This window comes from Ips typographus, linkage group LG14, assembly GCF_016097725.1.
Source record: "Ips typographus isolate SLU linkage group LG14, UJ_Ityp_2.0, whole genome shotgun sequence".
Lineage (NCBI taxonomy): Eukaryota > Metazoa > Arthropoda > Insecta > Coleoptera > Curculionidae > Ips > Ips typographus.
This window is the reverse complement of record NC_138435.1, coordinates 4,923,995-4,944,496: the sequence shown is the minus strand read 5'-3', so window position 1 is coordinate 4,944,496 and position 20,502 is coordinate 4,923,995.

Here is a 20,502-nt window from a genome sequence, read left to right as displayed (position 1 = left end):
GACTCCTTTGAAGTGGTTCTTCTTTTTTTACTCCCACCTGAATATTCTGACTGACTGGTTGAGGGTCTTGAAGTTGGTGATGCTAGCTCTGGCTCATATGGCATTGTATTGGTATTAGTAGTTAGGCTGGGCAGGTCCTCTTGGATATCCTGTTCATTGCTTTTGTTAAGTTCCTCAATAGTCCCATCATAAACAAACTCAAACTGGTTCTCCTCTTGCTCATCCTGACTGTCCATTTGTTCCTCCATGTCCAAGCTGGACCGACTTTCAGTTGCAACTGTTTCTTCCTCTAAGAAGGATAGCAATGGATAAGACCATAACGTGGGTATGTATACATCGTCAGCCCCTGCTCCGCTGACAAAACTCTTCTTAATCTTATTCCCCTCATTGGTGAATTGGGTTCTAAGCCCATTAATTTTTTTTCTGATGTCTTCAAGAGTGACCTTAGACATAACAAATGTTTCATTAAAATCATATGTGATTTCTCTCAGACCGTTCAATCGTTTCGTTTTGTTCCGGTAGTCAATATGCTTTATATTGTATAAGTGGGGCCGCATTTCATACAAAGAAATTAAACACTTTGTTTTTTCCCTTGTGAAAACGTACTGCTTCTAAAATACAAATTCTTTTTTAATAAACATCGAATTATCTGTGTAATAAGTAACTACTTACGTCTTTTCCGCAACTCATAGTGAACAGAATATTTAAAGAATACTAAACTCAGATCAAAACACACGTTTACAGTTCAAGTCTCCACTAGTCCACACCACACAACAAAACACACTGGAACTGAATACTAATAGTCAGTCTCTGAATTTAACCTCACTTTACTTTTCGTTTTTATCTGTTGGCAGTTGGCATTACGCAAAACGGCAAGTTTGATCAAATAAGTTGGATGAAAATAGAACCTGTCCTATTTGGTGAAAAATTTGAAGTAAAATTATTTGAAGGTAAATTTGACATAAAATTTTGTTTTACACTGGTAAAATTTGTCCTTGAAGCAGCTTCATGAATAAATTCATGAATTTCTTTGACATCAAAGCGCGGTGTAAAACCTGCTTTATTTGCTAAACAACCAATGCAGAATACATAATGTTTAAAACATGTTTAGAAAACAAGTTATATGATAAACTTTTTGTTAATACATCAGCAACCTGATTATTTGTGTCTACATACATGACCTTAAGTACATTATCAGTGATCAAGTCTTTAATATAGTTAAACTTTACATCTACATGTTTTAGCCTTTTATGTTCAAACTTGGTTGTCAGTCGCATGCAAGATTGGTTGTCCTCAAAAATAGTGAAAACCGTCTTTTGGAAACTCAAATCCTCCAATAAACTTACCAACCATACTCCTTCTTTTGCAGCTTCACACAATGCTACAAACTCTGCCTCAGTAGATGACAACGCCACAGTTGACTGTTTTCTTGTTGTCTAAGATACTACACAACCAAAAATCTTGAATAGATGTCCAGTTGTGGATTTTCTTCCTTCTAGATCACCTGCCCAGTCTGCATCTGCATAGCCAACTAGCAGATTATTATCATTTGGATAAAATAACTTATATTCTACCGTTCCTTGGAGATATCTTAAGATTCTTTTCAGTTTTTGCCAAAGTAGTTGTGAAGGTTTTGATTGAAATCTACTACACAAGTTTACTGCAAAACAGATATCTGGCCTAGTCGCCAACATCAAATATATTAAAGAACAGGCCAGTTCTCTTCACTTGATTGATTTTCAGTATCAGTACACTCATTAAACTCAAAACCTCCAACTTCCATTGGTGTTTTCATTGGTTTGCAGTTACTCATATTAAAACGACGTAAAATGGACTCAATATAACTTTTCTGACATAAATACATACCTTTTTCATCAAATTTATTATTTATTCCCAAGAAATTCTTTAGTTTTCCCATATTTTGCATCTCAAACTTGTTCTGTAATTTTACTTTTAAATCATTTATCTCTCTTTTGTTATCACTGACAATTATTATATCATCAACATACAGTGCGTTTTTTTTAACGCGCAACATAGGATTTTACGTGTTAAATTTTTAAGCCCATGTTAGACCATTTTATTTTGGAACTGCAAGTCTATAACTTGACGGGTGTGTCTTTAGTACCCTGAAGCTTAAGTAAGTCTACCAATTTGGTCTAAAAAGTGATTAAAAACTGGAAAAAAATCACTTTTTTTTGGAAAGATTTTATCGTTTCATACTCCCTGTACGCATTGTTGTTCCTTGTTGTTTTCGATACTGGCAGGGCAGGTAGCAGGTAAAGTGACATATTTTGACTGCATCACGATCCGACATCTTTTGAACGTCAAAAGGGCATTTTATGATTGTTTGGAATACTGTTTGGCTTCAAACGGAGGTCACTTTGAACAATTCACTTATAAAAAAACTTCTTTTGTTCTTAACTTTCTTGATATAAAGTTAATGATCACCCTGTTTTACTTTCTACGCCAAATTTTACCTGCTACCTGCCGTGCCAGTATCAAAAACAACAAAGAACAACAATGCATATAGGGAGTATGAAACGGTAAAACCTATTCGAAAAAAGATGATTTTTTGCAAGCTTTTTAACACTTTTTAGGCCGAATTGGTAAACTTACTTAAGCTTCAGGGTACGAAATAGCCACCCGTCAAGTTTTATACTTGTAGTTCCAAAATAAGATGGTCTAACATGGGCTTAAAAATTTAACACGTGAAATCCTATGTTGCGCGTTAAAAAAAACGCACTGTATAACAGCAAATAGATGTTTGAATAACTAAGTTTCTTTAGATAAAGACATGGATCACTATTAGACTTTATAAATTGTTCACTTCTGATGAAACAATCAAACTTTTTGTTCCAGCAAAAAGGTGCCTGCTTAAGACCATATACAGTGTGTTTTTTTTAACGCGAAACGTAGGATTTTACGTGTTAAATTTTTAAGTCCCTGTTAGACCATGTTATTTTGGAACTATAACTGTAAAACTTGACGGGTGTGTCTTTAGTACCCTGAAGCTTAAGTAAGTTTACCAATTTGGTCTAAAGAGTAATTAAAAACTTGCAAAAAATCATTTTTTTTCGAATAGATTTTATCGTTTCATACTCCCTGTATGCATTGTTGTTTTTGATACTGGCAGGGCAGGTAGCAGGTACAGTGACATATTTTGACTGCATCACGACCCTACATATTTTGAACGTCAAAAGGGCCATTTTATGATTGATTAGGATACTGTTTGGCTTCAAACTGAGGTCACTTTGAACAATTCATTTATAAAAATACTTCTTTTGTTCTTAACTTTATTGATATAAATATGCGCATTTTGATCACCCTGTTATACTTTCTACGCCAAATTTTACCTGCTACCTGCCGTGCCAGTATCAAAAACAACAAGCACCTATCATACATACAGGGAGTATGGAAAGAGAAAATCTTTTCGAAAAAAGATGATTTTTTGCAAGTTTTTAATCACTTTTTAGGCCGAATTGGTAAACTTACTTAAGCTTCAGGGTACGAAACAGCCACCCATCAAGTTTTATACTTGTAGTTCCAAAATAACACGGTCTGACATGTGCTTAAAAATTTAACCCGTAAAATCCTATGTTGCGCGTTAAAAAAAACGCACTGTATAAGCAGCTGAACCAGGCCTGGTTAGTTAGTTGTTGAGTTGATGGTTGTAGTGAAGTTGAAGTTGTCAGATAACGAGGTTAAAAGTCAATGTCAGTTTATTGTTTGTAAACAATATACAGTGTTTACAGGAAGTGTGTTATTAAGGAGTACGACGGTACATTTGGTGTCAGAAGTGGGATTGGAGAATCGAGGAAGAGATCCAGAGGAAGACAGAATAAACCGACAAAAGCAGAAGGTGTGTTGAATGCCTGTGAGTACACGACAACAAAGCTGCCAAAATGGATGAAGGAATGAAACAAGTTATGGAGATGATTCAAGCAATGAAAGCAAGCCAAATAAGTCAAGAGCAGTTCGAGGAGTTCAAAGCAAGTCAGGACCAAAAGTTCGAAGAAATGAAAGCGAGCCAAGACCAATAGTTCGAAGAAATGAAAGCAAGCCAAGACCAAATTAAAGACCAGTTTCAACAACAAGATGAAAAATTAGACCGAGTAATAAATGAAATAAAAGGAGAAATGGACAACAGGATGGAAATTTTGGAAGAAAAGGTAAATGAGAGGATAAGCGGTATGGAGGAGACCGTTCAGACCTTGCGAGAGGAATTTGACAAACTACAGGAAAAGTCTTCAAAGCCAACCGTAGTCGCCAGTTCTAGTGTCTGCTCAAATATTAAGCCACCAGTTTTCGACGGTAAGACCTCATGGCAGGTTTACAAAAAACAGTTTGAGGCTGCCGCAGAGGCCAACAATTGTACATCAAGTGACAAAGCCACTGCCTTGGTTTTGTCACTTCGAGAAGAAGCACTGGAGGTTCTGCAGACTTTGGACGAGAGCCAGTACAAAAACCTACGACGACTTAATCCAACATTTAGAGATGAGATTTGGAAATAAGCACCTAGAACAAGTATACGAAGCTCAGTTGTCTAGTAGGACCCAAAGAAGCACTGAAACACTTCAACAGTATGAAGCCGACATTGCTCGATTAGTTTGTCTGGCCTATCCAACGGCCTCTCACGACATTAGAGAGCGAATGGCAGTACGGGCTTTTGTACGAGGTCTTAAAGATTGTGACACAGAGCAAGCAATACGATTAGCGAGATGCCAAACATTGCATGATGCTCTTGCCTACGCTTTGAAGTTTGAGGCGGTCAAGCAAGTATCACGAGGACATACTCGAGTGCGTCAAGTCAGAAGCCTTACACCGGAACCGAGAAACCGATATTCCAATTCAGATCACACAATCACTCAGTCAGACTTGAATCGTCAGCTGGAGACGTTTCGAAAAGAACTAATGGGAGCGTTAAATAGAAGAAGTCAGAACAACCGAAACGCTCAAACCACCACGTTTACTCGGTCATTGGAATGCTGGAACTGTGGAGAAAAGGGGCACATTCAATCGCAGTGCCGCAAACCTAGAAGAATGCAGAACCAGGAAAACGAAGAGTAGCCAGTTTTCCGGGGCAAAAGCTGGCTACGCAACACTGTCAAGCCCCACCAACCATAATTAAAGTATCCCGTCTTCATGCACGAAAACACCAGCTTAATAGTGACCGGTACGATTTGCGGCCGGGATTGCCAAATGGTTGTTGATACCGGTTCTTGCCATACTATCGTAAGGCCGGATATGGTGAAACACTGCAGGATTAGCGACACTGGTACAAAGTTTATATTGGAAACTGCCGCTGGTGAGTCAATGCCTGTTCTGGGAATCCATGAAGCTGAAGTGAAGCTTGGGCGACATGTCTTCAACCATACCGTTTTCGTGGCCAACATAACTGATGACGTCTTAATGGGCTTAGATCTTATGGAGCAACACAAGTTCCAGCTGGATTTGGAGAATAGACTGATCAAGACTGGACAAGACGAGATTGTTATGATGACACCCGAACAAGATATGCGTGTGAGGAAAGTCACGTTGCAAGAAGATGTCAACTTACCTGCAAGATCAGAGACCATCGTTAAAGTTAATTTGGATAGAAAAACGGAATTGAGCAAACTTCAGCTGACAGAACCGAGTTATGAAGAGGAAGATGATGCTGTGAAGAAGGGAGTTCTTGTAACCCTCACCCTAGTTCAGCAGAAAAACGGCCAAGCATACGTAAAAGTCGCCAATTTGAAAGAATGTGGTCAAAGATTAAAAAAAGGCGATATAATAGCCAAATCCGAACTAGTACTTATGGTGACTAAGGAGTCGCACGAAACAAAACCAAACCCCGACAGTGACCTTCCTGAGTGTTTGGTGCACTTAATGAAAAAGGCGAGCTCAATTTTGACTGATCAAGAAAAACAGACTTTTGGCCGTTTGCTTCACGACTACAAGGACGTGTTCGCCTTAAATGAAACGGATTTGGGAAGAACTCATTTAGTGAGGCATAAAATTGAAACAGGGGATTATTTGCCCATTAAGCAAAGACCCAGACGACTCCCATTGGCTAAGCAGGCAGAAGTGGAAAATCTTATACAGGACATGGCGCAACGCTTGCACGTGATCCATGAGGAAGTCCGGCAGAAGTTGAAATTTGCAAGCGACCGACTAAAGACAAGATATGACATAAGGGCCAACAGCAGCGGATTCCAAGCCGGTGATCAGGTCTGGTTATACAATCGTGCTCGAAGGAAAGGAAAGTCACCGAAGCTACAGAGGTCATGGGAGTGACCCTACGACGTTATAAAGCGTCTGAACGACGTCGTCTACAGAATACAGCGAGGACATCGGGCGAAAATGAAAATAGTTCACCTGGATCGACTTGCACCTTACCGACCACCCAAAGCTGGTGAAGTTGATGATCGGGACGATCAACTCTAGGAGGGGGGCAGTGTTGCAAAGCGAACTTTTGATTATTAGTTAGGATTTCTTTAGTTATTTGTTGTTAGCCCTGTATGTTACGTTGCTTTGTTTACGTTCTACATTCTTTTGTCTGTGTTCTAGAAAATCCTGGCTCCGTTACTTATATAGAGAGAGATTTATGTTATAGCTTAATGAGTGTGAGAGAGAAAGTCAATTTCATGAATATTTGGGAACTTTCGAGAAACCATGGAAGCCTATATAAGCAGCTGAACCAGGCCTGGTTAGTTAGTTGTTGAGTTGATGGTTGTAGTGAAGTCGAAGTTGTCAGATAACGAGGTTAAAAGTCAGTGTCAGTTTATTGTTTGTAAACAATATACAGTGTTGTACAAGAAGTGTGTTATTAAGGAGTACGACGGTACAATATGGTACAGGGAATATAAAGAAACTTACCCCGACAGTAACTGGCACCATATCTGCCAGGCCTTCAAAATCGAGTTTAGTGACGGCGACATCAATTCACGGCTACTCTCAAAAGTGCGGGAAAGGAAACAAGGGTCCCTGGAACCAACAAAAAACTACTTTTACGACCTAAGGGTTCTATACGAAGAGTACAAGCAAGTGGTAGACCTTGACGGGTTCCAAGAAATTTTTCACAACGGCCTAAGAGACGAATCCAGACCAAGATACTACTGGCTCACGCATTTGCCCAACCGGGTCCCTCGAAACTTGGATGAAATGAAATTGCTGTGCATTACAATGGACAACGTGCCTGTAGAAACCACCTCACCACCAGCATTTAGACCCCAGCGCCAATTCGAGTACAATTCAGCCCCCAGGCAACAGTCAAGCTACGAAATAAATCGCCCCTATCGATAAAGAACCCTGCCACCACCCAGAAGGACGTACGATACAAGGCGCATGCCACCGCCAGAAAGGCGCTACGTCTCGACCAGAACTAGAGACAATAGACCCGCGTGCTATAACTGCGGGAAACTAGGGCACTTTGCTGCAGTCTGCAGAAGCAGGCAGCAGTACCCAAACGCCAGGGGGTGACAAAACTAAGCCCTGTCACCCTCTCCACTCAGGGCCCAGCGTGCTGCAAAATTCTACACATCAACGCGGTGGTGAACGGTTACTATGTACCAGTAATTATCGACACGGGTGCAGAGTTAAACATAATAAGCCACCACCTCACAACCGGCCAACACCCTACCCTACTACTCACAGCAGGACGACAAAGAATAGCTAGTCAAGGAGAGACATGGGCATCTCTTGAACTTAGGGGCAACAAAGTAAGAAAATTGAAAGTGAAAGCGACAGTATTGACAGGCCCACCCCAACCTTTGATATTAGGGATGGAATTTTTAAGGGAAATGAAGGCCTCCATATGTTTAATAATGAACACGCTCAGCTTGGCACAAAACATGATTATACCACTAAGACAGAATATGAAAAGCACCCACAAGCTGCTCCCAATTGCCAATACAAAGCACCCACAAACTTAAATTAGAGCCAAGACAGGAAAGCAGCATACGAAGCTGGAGAGAAGTTTTCCGAGAAATGCCCGGATCAATTTTCAGCTTGCCGAGCAACATTGCATGGGCCTTTACGTGCTCCACGACGCCAAGCAAAGACAGAGGCGTCGGAAAAGCCATTAGAAATTACCTAGCGGAAAAAGAAACAGGCAAAATAAGCTTAGGCAGTACGACCAGCTTTCAGAAGGGAAACAGGCACGTCTTACAGATGGCAATAATAGGAAATAATGACGAATGCACGCCCGCCCAGACACTCAAAAACTGCTGCACTAAATTAAAAGAATGGACAGTACGGAACGGTATCTCTAACATAGCCATCCCGAGATCGACTGCCGCAAATAACAGAACCGACTGGACAGAAATTAAAAATGCACTCTACGAAGAATTCAAAGACACAAACTTAACGTTATGGGTCTCTAAAGATAAGAACCCGCGGCCAAAACCCCATAAACTGAGCAAAGTCAGCTCATGGGACGCCCTGCCGTACTCTGTAAAAGACGAAGAAAACATGGCTGAAAAAATAAGAATGTCTGAAGATTGCGTCCTTAATCCAGGGGAAAAGAAAACAGTAAAAGTTGAACCTCAGCCCCCAGGAAACGACAAAAAACTCATGTTGCCAAACGAAGGGTGGTTGGTCCGCAATAACCTCTTGTGCAGCTTAGATCAGTCGAGAGAAAAAATCACGGTAAATCTGGCAAACGAGGACCCTCCGGGAGACAACACAGCAAGCTACCCGAGCATAGCTGGTGGTTTCATGCAAATGAGCAGGCGAACCGTAAGATGGCAGGGTACCACCACCTGCGAACTGAGTAACAGGTGCTCCGGTACCAGTCAGACAAAGTCCATCTTGGGCCAACCTCAACACCCAGCCGCTTGTCCAGGAACGATGCAACGTCATAAATAAGAAACAGTGAGCGTATAATTTACGAATAAAGGCAGTGGCCACACCTTCTGATAGATTATTGGGGGAGGGAGATGTCACCATACCTATCGTACAATACACTGAATAATCGTTTATGTCAGCAAGTCTGGTAGGAATCTGGGTCAATCGACGAGTATTTATACAGCAAGGCTGGCCATCCAAAATCACTGGTCTCCGGGTTGGTCGGCGAGCAACATTCCCTAACTTAAAGTGGTGGGTCGGCTCGCTACCCTCTTAGGATCCCAGGCTGAAAAGAGAAGGGTTCTCTCGCAACTTGAAGTGACCGTCAGAACCCTTAACCCTGTCAGTTGTTTACTTGGTCCTTTGGTCACATCGTACAAGAACACCTTGCGTGCCCCTTTACGGTGTAGCTGAAGGGCTAAAACCAAACTCACCCTCCCCGAACTTCCATGCGCTCAACGACACGAAGAATAACCCCTCTTAAGTGTTTGGTTTACATTGTTTTTATAATAAACGAGGCTTGCCTGTGACCTAGGTTGTTTCTCTACCATCCCTCACTACGCACCCCTAAACGTGACAATATTTAATGAGGATGACCGAATCACCTATCTCAAGCCTCTTCATAACACTACGAAACGATTTAAAGTGATGAAAACAGTGGACAATGAAGTTTCCTACTGTACAGACACAACAACAAAGGGGCCAAATACTTCCTTCAAAAGTGGCGTGATTTAGCCTCAATGTGCTTAACTTCATGGACTATCATCAGCGAGGGTCTTCATCAGTGTTGCAACTAAAACTTAAAATGATTCAGTGTTGATATCTGATCTGTGAATATTCTTAAACTGACTATAAAACCTCTGAGAAACCCCTTCTAGGAACAGAATATGGACTTACACAGTCAAATTATTTATCAGTCAGGTGACAAAAGTTTTTGTGTATGGGTAGGTATTGTCAAAAAAACAACTTTCAATTGAGCTATCTACATGAGCTGTTTTATTCTAGGTTTAGGTATTAACATTATAATTTTTTTTTTTTTTTTTTTTTTTTTTAAGTTTTGTGATGCACCTAATCTTAAGATTAACAAGCATCCTAAATATAACCTAATTTACTACAGTGATTTAACTGTGACATTCCCAGCGGTCCATCACAGAACATTATAATTGAGTTCTTTTTTCCACACACTCAATTGTTCCAAATAAAAATTTGTACACTGAACGCAAGTAAGAAGCAAGAAGTAGCACTTTTCCGCTCTAGTGCGGTAATAGTATACTCTATATTAAGAGCGGAAAGTACATATTTGCCGCTTGCACATAAAAATTGAGCAGAACAGCTTGAGGCGAAGCCGAACGCTGCAATCATGTAAAAGCGGCAAAAGTACTTTCGGTTCGAAATATAGACGATATTTTTTTTGACCTGCTGTGGGGTAGATGTGGTAGTAGAAGGACAACTCGCATCATTTTCGTCGCTCGAACTCATTGTCACCGATAAATCGCTTTGACGGAATGTGTTTATTTCAAACAGGTATGTCAAGCGTTGTTATGGAAATGCCGAAAAAGTTGGTGAGTAGATTGTTAGTAGAAAGCGAAAACGCTCTAGAGCAGAAAATGATTCATTTTCTGCGCACACGCGGCGAATAACTACTTTCTGCTTTTAAATGTAAGCGTACATGAGGTACTTTCAAAGTCAGTCGTTGAATAAAAAAAATACTTTGCGGTAAAGTGCGATAAGTTGCGATTTTGATTGCATTGATAATTTAATGTCTTTCGTTAAATTATTTTAGTTTAATTCTACGATATATTTACTTATTTTTTTACATGTTCAGTTTAAGTGACTGTACGTTTCGGGTGATTTCCAAATAACGAAGACTCTAAGTTCACTAAGTAACACTTTACTTCATAAAAGAAAACCATTTACAAACGGGAATGTGAGAAATTTAACAAACAAACTGGGTCTTGCGACCGCTCTTGAGCAAAAACTCATAAAAGTCCCCTCTCGACGTCACCGTCGCTTCTGCTGCTGGGGCAAAATGCCAGGATACCGAACTGCTCCGCTTAGTTTTAGTATTTAGGGAAAGTCTAGCAAACACTGCACAACATGCCGCCTACGTTGAAAAGACTTAGTGTTTTCAAAACAAAAAAAATAAAGTGATTATTCCCAACAAATACTACTGTTTGTTTTCACTGTCTTCTTCACCATCCAGTGGTAAGGGACATATCTTTGTCAAGCTTCTCCTTACGATGTTTCTATTTGGTAACTGTACGGAGATGACTCGCACAACATTGTCTGCGCCTGGATGTAGTTCTGTTACTCGGGCCATAGTCCACTTCAAAGGGGGTACATTATCTTCCACTATTACGACCAAAGATCCCACTTTAACTACAGGACCCTCATCCGATTTCCAGGTTCCACGAATTTGCAAATTTGAGAGGTATTCTCTGGACTACCTTGACCAAAACTGTTGAATCAAGTGTACGAGATGTTGGTATCTGCTCAATCGGGATATTTTTATGTTTCGAACTTCTTCTTCTGGTTGACTAAGTAATGAGTCGCCTATGAGGAAATGAGCTGGGATTAGAGGATTGAAGTCGTTTATGTCATTTGAAATAGGCACGAGAGGTCGAGAATTTAGACAAGCCTCGATCTGAGCCAATGCTGTGTAAGTTTCTTCAAAGGTTAATGAAGAATTTTGTAAAACACGTCGAAGGTGAAACTTTACGGATTTGACCATAGCCTCCCAAAGCTCTCTCATGTGAGCTGCGCGAGCTGGAATAAAATGCCAGGAGATCAAGTCTCTAGCCAAAAAAGAAGCTACCGTTTCATTATGTTCTTTGCTATTTAGTAGATCGTATAATTCATGAAAATAATTATCTGCCCCGACAAAGTTTTAGTCAAAAAGTCAAAAGTCAAAAAGGCATTTATTTCAAAACATATTCGCGTTAAGTACACAAAGTTTGAAACAGGTCATACAGAATTAAAGTGCAAATGCACACTAAAATTAAAAAATTAATACAATACAAATCATTAAAAATCAATCAATAAAACCGCGTTACACTGAAATTTAGTATGTAATTGTCAATTATGTAATATACCTTAAAATCGAACATTACAACAAATTTAAAACAACAAAACATTGAATTACACTTCATGAGCATGCACTGGTGGGGCCGATAAAATTCATATACTCACCCAAAGAGTATGGCTCCATATTGCAAAGGTACAAATGCAGGGATGTTTTAAAACTGTTCAAATCTGTCACTGTTTTTAATGATACAGGCAGTCTATTGTATAACATAAGACAAGAGTAGGTACAGTTTTTCTCACTCAAGGTCAGATGATGTCTAGGATAATTGTAGCTGTATAATTTACTTCTCGTGTCAAAACCATGTGTTATTTCAAAACGGAGAAACTTTTCAGGATGCTTCCTTAAAAAAACAACATACTCATAAATGTATAATGCTGGGGCGGTTAAGAGTCCGCTTCTTCTAAAAAGACCGCGGCACGATTCTCGGTATTGCATTTTGAATATTATTCTTATAGCCAATTTCTGAATAATAAAAGCTTTGTCCAGATTTGTTCCACTGCCCCAGAAAATTATACCATAACGTAAAAACGATAGGAAAACACCGTTGTATACCAATTTTGACACATCCAAATGAAGGTATTTAGTTATAATTCGGAGACTATAGCAGACAGTGTTAAGCTTTTTACACAGACCCTCAACATGAGCAAACCACTTAAGTGATGAATCAGTGATCACACCAAGAAATCTACTCTCGCTCGTCACCGTCAATATGTCATGATCGAACACAAGTTCAGAAGGCACATTAACCTTATTTTGTTGAGTCCGGAAGAAAACACACTGTGATTTGTCTGAATTTAAAATTAAGCCGTTACTAGCAAACCACTTCTTTATTGTCATATTGTTCTTCTATCCGCAATACCAATTTTGATAGACTTGCCTCTTTTATGATCAAATTAGTATAATCTGCATAGTTTATTAAGCAGTTATCATTATGAAGAGCATATGGCAGATCGTTCAAATAAATAATGAAAAGAAGAGGACCCAGTATACTGCCCTGGGGTACACCTAATTTCAATTGAAGGCTCTCCGATTTTTTGTCCTTTATTGTCACATACTGAGTACGACCTTTGAGAAAGGACTCTACCCACGAGAAAGCACATCCCCTAATACCGTATCTATTAAGTTTACAAAGTAGACTTTTATGGTTAAGGCAGTCGAACGCCTTGGACAAATCGACGAAGAGCCCTGCACAGAGATTTCCCTCCTCCAGAGCCTCTGAAATCTCAGATGTCAACTCAAAAATTGCTGTCTCCACAGATCTACCCCGCAGAAAACCATGCTGAAAGCTAGAAAGTAATTTATTAGATCCGAAAAAATTAACAATTCTATTGTAAAAAGCTCGTTCAAAGAGCTTTCAAAAAGAAGTCAATATGCTAATGGATCGGTCATTTTCAAGCATATTTGTATTGCCCTTTTTAAATAATGGAATAACAGTGGCTGTTTTTAGGACAGTCGGGTATATACCCTCAATGAAAGAAGTATTTATTATGTGAACGAGTGGCTCTGTTATCACCTCTATGCATCTTTTAAGAATAAACAGTGGGACTTCATCATCACCAGCACAACGCTTTGATTTTAGGTTTTTGGAAATACGTATAAGTTCACTCTCATCCATCATAGATAGATAAATGGAGTTCACGTTTACATTAATGTGCGAATGAGAGTTTGTGTCTGGTTGATAACGGCCTCTGTTACTTAGGGCTTCCTGAGCAGCGTTTATAAACATTGCATTAAAGTCATTTGTCAAATCTTGTAAATCGCGCTGGAGCAGAGGACAATCCTTCTTTTTTTGATTTGCCGTCAGATCGTTAACAATATTCCATGTTGTTTTGCTTTTATTGTCAGAATGAGATATCTTATTTATATAAAAGCCACTCTTTGCTTCTCTCAAAAGTTTGCCATATTCGATCTTCATTTCGGAGTAAATTTTATTGCATTCAGGATATTTGTTCTTTAAAATATTAAGAATGCCAAGCCTGCTTTGAAACTCCTTAATTTCCGGCGATTGAAAATGCGTAAAACTAGAATTGGTTTCCCGAGAACGTTTTAAAGGAAAATACAGATTAAAATAATATAAAAATACACTTTGAAAGGAGTTCCACTTGTTGTTTGTCCCTATCTGACAGAAAACCTGATCCCATCGTTCCAATGACAAATGAGCAATAAAAGACAATACCGCTTCATTCGAAAAACGTCGGTCTAACCGCCCCTGTCCTGTCTTTTCTATGATATCTTTTACGTATACTATTTGGGACTTATGGTCGGAGATGTGGTTTTCAACGACATCCGCTTCAACCCACATGGTCTGGGGTACAAACACATGGTCTATACACGTTTGGCTTTTGGCAGCAACAGGCTCGCTTATAAGATTCTTAAGGTTAAACGTGGCCAAGTGGCCTAATAAAATATCACTATGTGAATTTTTACCAGTTAAAGTATCAATATTGAAATCGCCGCAAATTATTGGCAGTGCATGCTCATTATACACTATACAACAAATAGTATCAAACAATTGCAAAAACAAACCAAAGTCATCCTTTGGAGGTCTGTAAATAGCAATAATAATGTAGTTTTTTAGATTACCGTTTAGTTCTGCAGCAGCACATTCCAAAATTCCAAAAAGTCTCGGCCGACTTGAAATGGTTGAACGCGTAAATATAGCGACCCCTCCACACTGGCACATAGAGCGGCAAAATTCAGCAGACAGGTTAAAGTTCATAACACCTGTTTTATGAAGTTCGTCGGAGTTCAGCCAGTGTTCAGTAATGCAAATCACATCCAAGCAGTACACTGATGCCAGATTCTCAATTTTGTCCACACAGTTTCGTAGAGATCTCACATTTTGATGCCCAACTACTAGTTTACTTTTAGCTACTTCAGCTTGCACATTTGGATTTACTTTATGCTTTTGGGATTTTTTTAGATCTATTTGTTCTGCGAGAAAAAAGTATTTGTCTGCAAAAATTGTTTGTGTTTGTTAAAGTCAAATCTCCCAATGCCAACATTTTTTAACCAGAACTTTGTATCGTGAATTGATCCTTCTTGCTGAGGGGAGCCACCACCACAAATCTCTTTAGCTGATCAGGTTCCGTTGGTATTTCCTTGACCAATAGGTCCTCTGAATGTTCAAAATCGGGATGATCCAAAATATAGCTTTTAATGACTTTTTCAGTTACGTTCTTATTTATTCGGTTTATGTAGATCCAGGCACGTCGACTTGCAGCAGTAAATGAGGTCTCCCCTTGACGGACGGGAGCCTCCCCTAGTCGCTTTGTATATCTTCTTTGACGTTCTGGTCGTTCAGCGTCATCCGGAACATAGATTTCACGCTGTCGGCGATCAGATCCATCATCATTAGCCAGTTGCTGAATTTCATTAAATTTTCTGGCAGCCCATGCATCAGAAATAGCAGAACTTACTTGCGTCGCAGTAAACACATTTTGTCTATCTGGTGCTATTTCATTGTTCATTTTGTGTAAATTGGCTTGGTTTGTTTGTTTTGAAACATGTACTGGGTCTTTGACCCGTGGTTGTTTATGTTTATTACTATCTCGAACAATTGTTGATATCGACAAGGAAGGCGGCGTCGGATTTACCTGACCTTGACGTTCTTTGTCGTTTTTTGCTTGTAATTCCAGTATGGTATTTTCATGCATTTTTACAGTTTCAAGCAAGGTTTTTACTTTTTCCTTTAATAAATTACAATTTTCATTTAGTATTGCATTTTTTGACTTGGTTTCCTCCACTAGCTCACGGAATAGACAGTTTTCAGTCATCAGGGAAGTCATGCGTGGGTCCGAATGGTCTGATGCAGTTTTGAGGTTAGAGGTGTCACCGGATTGGTTTTGAGGTTCATGACGACACACGGCATTTTTAGCCCACGCAGACTGGACCAAACAACTAGGGTGAAATAACTCGTCACATTTTATGCACTTCACTGAATTTACAACATCCTTTTTACAGTGTTTACACTTAAAATCACTAGAAGCACTCTCAAGCAAAACATCATTGGCGGCCATCTTGTCGACGTATGTTCAAGTTCAATCCATTGTCCAAATATATATGTTTAGGTTTACCTCGTCTCGAGCAAAATCGCTTCAGACAATTGAGAAAACTGTGGGTAGTCAAGTCACTTACCAATTCTAAGTGTGCTGCTTTCGTAGCAAAACACACAAAAACACAAATGTATGCCTTAATCAACTTACTTTTACGTAATGTTCCTTCCTTTACGTAGATTGGACCCGCATAGTCTATACCACAGTTAGAAAACGGTCTACTAGGAGTCACTCGTGGTGATGGCAAGGATCCCATTAAAAACTTGCTAGATTTTGGATTTACCTTAAAACATCTTATGCAGTTTTTCACTACTTGTTTGACAGAATTTTTTCCATTTATTGGCCCAAATTGTAGCCTTATAATTGATAACAAGTTTTGTATTCCAACATGTAAGTGTTTTTGATGTAGATCCAAAATGATTAAATTGGTCAGTTTATGTTTATACGGGAGAATAATGGGATGACGCTGTTCGTAACTAACTTCAGAATTACCTAACCTTCCTCCGACTCTTAGAATGCCACGTGAATACAAAAATGGATTAAAATTCAGAATTTTTCAGAAAAGGTTTCAAGATATTTAATATCATCTTTAAAGGTAGCTGCTTGTGCTAGTTTGATAACAACATCTAGAGATTCAATGAGTTCTTGAGGAGTTATAATAACTGAGGAAAATTCAACACGTTTATTCGGTTTAGCCTTGAATCTGCGAATGTATGAAACTACTCTTAATAACTTTCCTAAATTTGAAAATCTATCAAATAAATTAGCTTGAAATTGAAATTCGTTAGAATTTATTACATTTAAAACAACACAAGCTTTCTTTGTTTCGGGTAATTCGTCTACATTAAGAGTGTCTACGTCGTAATCGGGAATAAAATTTTTCTTTAAAAATTCAGGACCGTGAAACCACATATCATTTTGTATTAATTCAGCAGGATTGACACCTCTCGAGATAATATCTGCCGCGTTTTCGGAGCACTTTATAAATTTCCAATCAGACACCTTAGAAACTTCTAATATTTTGGAAATTCGATTGGCAACAAACGTTTTAAGTTTTCTGGGTTCAACCTTGAGCCACGACAAAACTATTGTTGAGTCTGTAAAATATACAACTTTGTTTGGACCTAGAACGTTTCTTGACCTTTCCATTAATTCAGCTAACAAATGTGCGGCTAACAATTCAAGACGTGGTAACGTTTGCTTTTTTATCGGTGCTACACGAGATTTTGCAGTTAATAATTTAATAACCCTATTTCCGGTCGCGTCAATAGAACAAATGTATATACAGGCGCCAAAAGCCTTTTCTGAGCTGTCTCCAAAACCGATAAACTCAATTGAAACTGGGGTGTCTTTCAAAACTTGACGATCAATCGAAATTTCATTCCAATCTTCTATCTGGCTCATAAATACAAGCCAAGTTTCTTTCAGTTCATTTAAAATTTTCTCCAGTATCCCCAAACCCGCTTACTACTCCGTTTCCCCGGAGCTAAGCAAACGAGTCACAGGATTCACCGTTCCCGCTTGCTACACCTTTTCCCCGGTGTCCAACAAACAGGTACAGGACCAGAAGGATTACCTAACTGTTTTCACAAAAAAAGTAACTGAAGCCGGCGCCGTCTTACCAGAAATACCCTCAAACAGAAAAAAACTCGTTTTACCAAGTACGGTCCGGAAAACTTCGGGGCTAACTTTGCAGCAAAACCCTTGTCGGCGGATGACAACGGATTTTCCCGTTTCATAACTCGGTCCCCAACTTTACATCTCCATTCTCGTCGGCGTAAATTGTAGTTACGGCTCTGTGCGGAGAAAGCTCGGCCCAGATTAACTCGGACCAACTCATAAACTTCAGCAAGCTTTCGGAGATGTTCGGTCTAGCCTTGGTAGTCGATTTCGGCGGGCGGGCGGTCGTTTGTAAGTTCGGTGACGGGCGGGCGGTCGCTTGTAATGTCAGTGACGGGCGGACGGGACAATGCAGCGGGCGGCTCCAACTCTCGGCCAAAGTTCAGAAAGGCCGGAGTAAACCCTGTAGACTCATGTCGGGAAGTGTTCACGGCGAAAACCAAATCTGTGAGATAAACATCCCACTTTCTGTGGTTTTCCTCAAAAAAGGAAGCCACCATAGTTTTCAAAGTTTTATTTGTACGCTCTACCGGGTTTGCTTGCGGTGTGTACGGCGGAGTCAGACGGTGGTTTATTCCCATTTCCTTCAGTAAACCACGGGACAGTTTACCAGTAAACTGGGTCCCGTTGTCGGAAATTACGGTTTTCGGACACCCAAAGCGCATTAAGACTTCTTCGTGTAGAGCTTGACGGACGGCCTTGGCGGTAGCTTTGCGGATGGCTTTGCACTGGACCCACTTTGTAAACCTATCCTGAAATACAACCATATAAGAGTTACCCTTAGAGGACCTCGGCAACGGCCCCACTAGGTCAGTGCTAACGGTTTCCCACGGTTGACAGTTGCGGGACGGTTGCATCTTTCCAGGCGGTTTCTGGGATTCACCCTTAAATCGCTGACATACAGAGCAATTCCGGACGAACCGAGCGGTATCTCGGAACATCCCTGGCCAATAATAGCGGCGGGCAATGCGGGCTATTGTCTTGGCTCTGCCCTGATGGCCGGCGGTCGGTTGAGAGTGGTTTTCTTCCAGTACAGCTCTTCGAGCATCCTTAGGCACGCAAACTTTCCATGGATCGGCCATTTCGTTCTCAGTCAAGTCGGTCATGTCCGCGCGACACAAAAATCCGGAAAAGCTTCGGGGTTCTTTTCCACGGCGGTTTTCTTCGAGCTGTACCAAGGACAAAGTACGAAGTCTTCGAGAGCGGAAACGGGGTCCACTTCGCCTTCAGGCTTGCCTACCGGACTCCTAGACAAAGCATCGGCTACCTTATTAAGTATTCCCTTGCGGTATTTAATTTCGAAGTCAAACTGTTGCAGGTACACACTCCATCGAGCCAAACGGCCGGACGGGCTCTTTAAAGAGTGTAACCAGCGGAGCGACTGGTGGTCAGTCACTACGGTAAACCGGTAGCCCTCTAAGTACGGTCTCATCTTTTCGGTGCTCCAAACTATGGCCAGACACTCTTTTTCAGTCACAGAGTACTTCTTTTCGGCGGCGGGCAGACTACGGCTGGCGTACGCTATGACGTGGTCACCATCGGTGTCATGCTGAATTAGAGCTGCCCCTAATCCAGCGTCGGAGGCGTCAGTCTGTAAAATAAACGGCTTGGTAAAGTCAGGACAGGCTAATACGGGCGCCTCTGTAAGCCGGATTTTTAACTGCTCGAATGCAGCCTGCTGTTCTTCCTGCCATTGCCAGCGTACGTTTTTCTTTAACAGGCGGTTCAACGGGGCGGCTAATTGTGAGAAATTTTCCACAAAACGGCGGTACCACGATGCAATTCCCAGAAATCTTCGGACGCCCCTCACGTTAGTCGGCGGCGGTAAACTGAGTATTGCCGAGACCTTTTCCGGGTCAGTGCGGATTCCCTCGGATGTGACAAAGTGCCCCAAATAACGGAGCGATCGGCGCCCGAATTGACACTTCTCTGGATTCAATTTCAGGTTGGCGGCTCGTAGACGGTCAAATACCTGTTTTAAAAAGTGTAAATGCTCGTTAAATGTCTCGCCCAGAACTATTATGTCATCTAAATAGGCGAAACAGTACGGCTCTAACTCAGGCCCGATCACACGGTCCATTAGGCGCTGAAAGGTGGCGGGGGCGGAATGAAGACCAAACGGCATTACTCGGAACTGGAACAGGCCTCTACCCGGTACGGTAAACGCGGTAATCGGTTTACTTTCTTCCGTCAACGGTACCTGCCAATAGCCCTGTTTCAAGTCTATTCTAGAAATGTATCTGGCTCTGCGCAGCTTGTCTAGTATTGCGTTGATAAACGGCAATGGGTACGCATCCGGACGAGACACAGAGTTCACTTTCTGAAAATCGATACAGAACCGGTGCTTACCATCCTTTTTCTTGACAATCACCACCGGCGAGCTCCAGGGGCTCATGGAAGGCTCAATAACGCCCTCTTCCAGCATCCGATCAACCTCTGTGTTGATCACTTCCTGCATTTTCGGATTGCGGGGCTGGTATCTTTGTTTTATTGGGTCGCTTTGTGTCAAGTTAATGTGGTGGTAAATCAGCGGTGCTGTGCCCTCTATTGACTCAAAACCGGGTAGTTCGGCGGCCAAAAAGTTCTGAAGTCGGTCCTCTTCATCGGCGGTTAGCAACAGTTTCGGCGGTGCGGTAAGACCCAACGGACTGCATGGAAGAGGCAGCGGTACTACGGAAACCTGACTGGTGCTTAGATCAATCTGAAAAGCATGTTGTTTTAACAAATCCATGCCAAACACAACGTCGGAAGTGAGATTTGGCAAATAGCTCAGATCTGCCTGCAAACTTAGATCATTAATAGAGACGGTAAGCCGGAAAGCTTCGGTGATCTTGACCACGCCCCCACTAGCAACTTGAGCGGAACTGGTGTGCGGGGTGCTGAGAAGAATGAGCTGCTCCGGTATCTATTAATGCC